Consider the following 6,217-nt stretch of genomic DNA (forward strand, 5'->3'; position numbering starts at 1 on the left):
CCTACCCTACCCTATCGTACCCTATCCTACCCTACCCTACCCTACCCTATCCTACCCTACCCTACCCTATCCTACCCTACCCTGATCTACCCTACCCTACCCTACTTGATCTGAGGGGTGGCACAATCAGACCTGGGCAACAGGTGTAATGAACTTGGAAGTAGTGTGGGAAATGGATTGGAGAGGGAAGCCACATTTCCTTCTTTAATAAGTCAGTCCAGTGTTGGATAAAATTTTCAAGTGTTCCTTGGGTGAATGATCAGAATCTGTTGTTTCAAGGTTTGGTGTTTTTACTCTTGGGTCCCTTTTAAGCCTAGCAAGAGATGCCTGGGTCACAGTTCAATATATGTACTCACCTGTAATCCTCTACCCTCTCCATAGACTTGTTTGAAATGAATAGTGTGTATGTGTGTGCGTGTGTGCGTGTGTGTGTGTGTGTGTGTGTGTGTGTGTAGTGTAGTGTGTGTGTGTAGCTCTTTACTCAGTCAAATGCTGTTCTGACCAGGGTCCTCTACTGACTCATGGCCCAAAATAACGGGAAGAGATGTACAATGTGAACCAGAGTCTCGTAATAGTCTCTCCCCCTGCCTCCCTTCTTCCCCTTCCAGTAACTGAACAGAATTGGGGACTTTGAATGAGAGAAAGACTGTAAATATAGGGAGGTTGGTAAGGAAGCTTTCATGGACTGGGGCAACTTGGGGGAAAGAACAACATTGGTCCTAGATTCTGACATTTACTAGCTATAGAATTCTAGATAAGATATAGGATCATAGATTTCTAGCTGGAAGGGACCTTAGGTGTCACCTGGTCCAACTTCCTCATTTTACAAATGACCAAATTGAGGCTCACAGAGGTGATATGGCATGTCCAACATCACATAAGTAGTAAAAAGCAAGCAAGGATCTGAATTCTAGCACTCTCGATTCGAGATCAATGATTCTTTCCATGACATCAGACTGCCTCTTTGAGCCTCAGTTTCTCTACCTGTAAAATGGTGAAAAATACCAGTACACCCTATGTCACTGGGCCATTTTGAGGAAGGGACTCCACTGAACATGACATAAATAGAAGTTATTATTATGTGGCATGGTATCACGGAAATTCTCCTGGCTCGGATGTCAGTAGTACTGGGCTCAAGTCCCACCTTATTTTTTTTCTTAATAGTATTTTTTCTCAATTACATGTAAAGATAGTTTTCAACATTCATTTTTGTAAAATCTTGAGTTCCAAATTTTTCTCCCTCCCTCCTCCCCAAGACAGCAAGCAATCTGATGTAGGTAATACGTGTACAATCATGTTAAACATATTTCCACATTAGTCATGTTGTGAAAGAGGAATCGGAGCAAAAGGGAAAAACCATGTGAAAAAAAAAAGGTGAAAATAGTTTGCTGCAGTCTGCATTCAGACTCTATAGTTCTTTCTCTGGATAAGGTCAGTGTTTCCCATCATAAGTCTTTTGGAATTGTCTTGGATCATTGTTTGGATGAGAAGAATTAAGTCGATCACAGTTAATCATCTTAACAATGTTGCTGTTACTGTGTACAGTGTTTTCCTGGTTCCACTCACTTCATCAATATCAATTCACATAAGTCTTTCCATGTTTTTCTAAAATCTGCCTGCTCATCATTTCTGATAGCACAATAGTACTCCACTACATTGATATACCACAGCTTGTTCAGCCATTCCCCAATTGATGGACATCCCCTCAATTTCCAATTCTTGGCCAACACAAAGAGCTGCTACAAATATTTTTGTACATGTGGGTCCTGTTCCCCTTTTTATGATCTCTTTGGGATACAGACCTAGGAGTGGTATTGCTGGATGAAAGGATATGCACAGTTTGGTTGTCCTTTGGGCTTAGTTCCAAATTGCTCTCCAGAATGGTTGGATCAGTTCACAACTCCACAAACAATGCATTAGCGTTCTAATTTTCCTACACCTTCTCCAACATTTATCATTTTCCTTTTTCTGTCATATTAGCCAATTTGATAGGTACAAAGTAGTACCTCAGAGTTGTTTTAATTTGCATTTCTCTTATCAATAGCCATTTAGAGCATTTTTTTTTACCTGACTATAGATAGCTTTAATTTCTTCCTCTGAAAACTGCCTGTTCATATCCTTTGACCATTTATCAATTGGGGAAAATCAAGTCCCACCTTTAACATTACCTGTGTGACTCTGGGCTTCAGTTTTCTCATCTGTAAAATGAAAGAGCGACCTAACTGGGGATCTGAAGTCTCTTCTAGCTATGATCCCAGGATCCTGTATAACCATATTCATTCCTGAAATGATTCAAACCCATGTCTTCCTGTTGGTTTCCAGTGAAGCTGAGAAATAGTTCCTCTGCAGAAGCATTCTTCAGGCATGAACTTAAAATTCTTAGCTAGGTTTCCCAGTTTTGTTCAGAGAGCAATTTTTTAAGTATAGATCCATTTCTGAGCCTGACCCTCTCTCCTCTCCTAACAGCATCTAGGTAGTTCCATAGTGCATATAGAACTGGACCTGGGGTCAGCATGGCTTGAGTTCAAATCCAGCCTCAGACACTTAGTTATGTGACCCTCGGTATGTCACTTAACCCTTGCCTGACTCATTTTCTTCAGCTGCAAAATGGGAGGGGGGAGTAATAATAGCACCAAACTCTCAGGGCTGTTGTGAAGATCAAATGAGAGAATATTTATAAACTGCTTTGTAAAATTTGAAGTGCCACATAAATGCTAACTATTGTTACTATTGTTGTTATGCTCTGGCCCCTTATTCCTTCCACTGTGCACAGAATCACAGCTTCTGAGTTGGTAGAGAACTTGGAGTGTTTCGCCCAAGTCTTACCATAGCTACTCAGCTTGAAAAAAAATCTTGAATTGTTCCCCAATGTCTCTAAGATAAAATAGAAAGTTCTGCTTGAGAATGGCATTGAAGGTCCTTGCTCCCACCTAATACCTCCCCTTCCCACACTCTCCCTTACAAGTAAACTCCCCTGGCAACTATTCAACATACACGATTACCTCTGTGGTCCTTTCCTACACTACAGCTATCATCCTATAGAAAACAAAGGGATCCTCTGATATTCCACCTCCCACCTCAGTTCCTATGCACCAGCAGTATCCCCCACCAGACCATAGCTGGATTGTACACCCTTTCTTCCAAATCATGGCTTCTTTAGTTTCTTTCAAAGCTCTGATCAGGCAGCACCTCCTATGTGAAGCTTTCCCACAATCCTTCTCCCTGCCCAAATTATTAACATTTTCTCTCTTTGGAAATGACTTTGTATTTGTAAGGAGTATTGACACAGGCCCATGTGTCTTCCCATGTGAAGAGTATAGGGAGCCCATTTCTGGGAGAATCACAGTGATGTATGGAAGGGCCTTAGAGAGACCTTGGTGCCCCAGTGGACAGATACTCAGTAACTGGTTCTGGTCAGTTTGACCACATAGGGAAGAGGGGCTCTGAGTGACTTCAGAGGCATTCATCAAGATGTCAGTCATCTTCTTGTTTGGGTATTTTTGTGGTGGATTTCTTGGACTCCACCACTGTAATCCAGTGAGACAGCATGCTTGAAGGAGAGAGGTTCAGGGCAATTCCAATGAAGGCCAACTTGTATCCTGTCCGAGCGTTTGCTTTTTTTCACTCTAGGTGAAGGTACTGGAGACTGACCTTGTGAGTTTCAGAAGGTCAGGAGAGTAGCATTCCACTGTCCAAGCTTTGCAGCCATCCCAGCATTAAGTAACAAGGAGTGACCTTCTACAGTGAGCTTTGGACCTAGTAGTAGCTGAAACAAGACTCATCCAATAGGCATGCCACATCTGGAAGTGAACTTGGTGGTACCCATCTCGATGCCACTCTGTTCTCAATCTGGTATTAAAAAGAAAAAAATGAGACAGCACCTGACCTCAAGGAGACTACATTTTACAGAAAAGGAATCCTCTCAACTATGTCCCCAACAATGGCCATCTAGCCCCCAACTCAACTACATCCAGTGAGGAGAAATAAATTACAAATAGTCATACAGGCTTTGTTTGAAGAACTCCAGCAAGGGGAATCCTACTGATGCTGTCCCATATTCACATGAAAACATATACATACCCACAGAGACACACACCCTGAAATGTATACCAAGAAAAAACCAAGGTGGAAAGAGACAAACCTCAGATTCTTTGAGTTTCTCATATCCAGCATTCTTTCCATGGCTCCCACTGTCTCCAAGGAGGATGTTACAATGGAGAGTGCTGGATTGGGAGTGAGAGAACCTGGGTTTGAATCCTCTGCCTTCTGTAAACTCTCTGTGTGGCCTTGAGTAAGTCACCGAGCCTTTCAGCCTCATTTTCTTCATCCATAACATAAGGGCATTGAAGTTTTGAGCTTCCTTCCAGCTGCAAATCTATGGCTTTCTGCTCTCCCATTCTACTCTGAAAAGGTGTTCATTGTTAGGAAGTTCTTCCTTCCATTAAAACAATTCTGCTCTGTACTCATAGGTCCATCTGCTGGGGTTTTGAATCCAGACCACCAGGATGATGGTGCTGCCATTCCCAGGAAAATCAGGAACAGCTGCTTCTGCAGGGGAAGGGGACTTCTTTTACCCTTCTTCCACAAGACTTAAAAATAACTAATATCCTTCCCTTCTTCCTGCCTCTTGCACAGCTGGCCTCCTCTCAGGAACTCTGAGAGCAGAGGCTTCCTCTCCTAGGGGTACAGATCAAAAGTGCTTAGAAATCATCTAGTCTAACCCTTTCCTTTCAGAGGAAGTAAGTGAGACATGAAAAGGTCATAATTTGCCCAACATCGCATGGGTGGCAAATAATTAAGCCGCTAGAATTTAAGACCAGGTTGACCTGTAGGGTTGGTATTAGAAAGTCACTGGGGTACCAGGAAGGGAAGTAATATGACAGAGGGAATAAATCATCTTCCCTCTTCAATCTATGTATGATAAAATTTGGCCTATGCCATACCCCTTTGGGTTTTGTAGGGCAAGGGAATGTTATTCCCATTTCAGAGATGAGGAAACTGAGGCACAAAAAAGTTATGTGACTTGGAGTCAACAGGATGGGTCAAATCCAAATGACTATAAATATTGTTTCAGTGATATAGTCTGTCTGGGGACCTAAATGGATAGGGGGAAACCAGTTTCATTTTCCCCTCTCACCCCTCCCCTTTAGGTGCTAAGGACTAGAATTCACTTCCATTTAACCACTTAAATGGAAGATGTAACAGACAGCAAGAATATGAACACTTCCTCCCAAAATCTTGGAGGACACACTCTCCCCTATCCCACTTGGGTCTCTGGGGAGAGTGGGGGATGTAGGTTGGTGACACAGTCTCCACAACTAAGAGGCTGCTAATTTGGCCAAAAGCTACTCAATTCAAGCCATGTCGTATTTGATGCATTCTTCCATTTTATAGATGGAAAGAAAATGGAGACTATTAACTATAACTAATGTTTACATGGTACTTTAAAATTTGCCAAGCGCTCTGTCTATATTATTTCATTTTAGCTTTATGACAACCCTAGGAAGAAGGTTCTAGTATTGTCCACACTTTACATGAGGAAACTGAGGCTGAGAAAAGTTAAGTGACTAGTCCAGAGTCACTCAGTATGTGGGGTAGGTTTCAAACTCAGGACAAACAACATGATGTCAAACATGTTCACTGTATTGGTTAGTTTATCCTTCGTTTTCAAACAGGACCAGTGGAATCACAGGATGGTGCCTTGACTTGCAAATGAATTGGATTTAAGTGAGGCAGAACTGTACAAAGTCATCAGCCTCACTCTCTCTTTCAGAGTCATTGAAGTCCAACAGCAAGACAAAAGTTAAGATGACTGGTGACGGCCTGCCAGTGGACGACCTTGGTGTCTTCCATGTCTGGCCAAGCTCTGACGGGGACGACCTTGGCATATTCTATGTCTGACCAAGCTCTGACGGCCTGCCAGTGGATGACCTTGGTGTCTTCCATGTCTGGCCAAGATTTGACGGGGACGACCTTGGCGTCTTCCATGTCTGGCCAAACTCTAAGTGCTCCACAGCGCCTGCTTCTATAGCCTTCATAGCCATCGAAACAAATTGTTCTCATCCACCCATTCTTCTAAGGAAGTCTTCACATGCTTGGGGTAGACACCTCCCTAACTTACCACTGGTGTTGAGTCCTGTCAGTTACCCTCACCCTGCTGAGAGTCTCATAGGTGTATGGCTGCTGTACATCTACTTGGAGCCCCAGGTGAGAGCTG

The 6,217-nt window shown here is 42.9% G+C and overlaps 1 long non-coding RNA gene across 1 annotated transcript; it reads right to left on the bottom strand.

The window, feature by feature from the left end:
* Positions 1-1,145: 1,145 nt before the first annotated feature.
* On the bottom strand, positions 1,146-4,703 carry LOC138154442 (uncharacterized). Its single transcript, XR_011166610.1, has 2 exons — positions 4,142-4,703; positions 1,146-3,849 (listed from the first exon to the last, which is right to left on the bottom strand). It is a non-coding gene; the product is annotated as an uncharacterized lncRNA (long non-coding RNA).
* Between the last annotated feature and the right edge of the window lie 1,514 nt (positions 4,704-6,217).

This window comes from Petaurus breviceps, unplaced genomic scaffold (genome assembly GCF_028583685.1).
Source record: "Petaurus breviceps papuanus isolate PSGF00001 unplaced genomic scaffold, PetGlider_PUasm1.0 91041, whole genome shotgun sequence".
NCBI classification, from domain to species: Eukaryota; Metazoa; Chordata; class Mammalia; order Diprotodontia; family Petauridae; genus Petaurus; species Petaurus breviceps.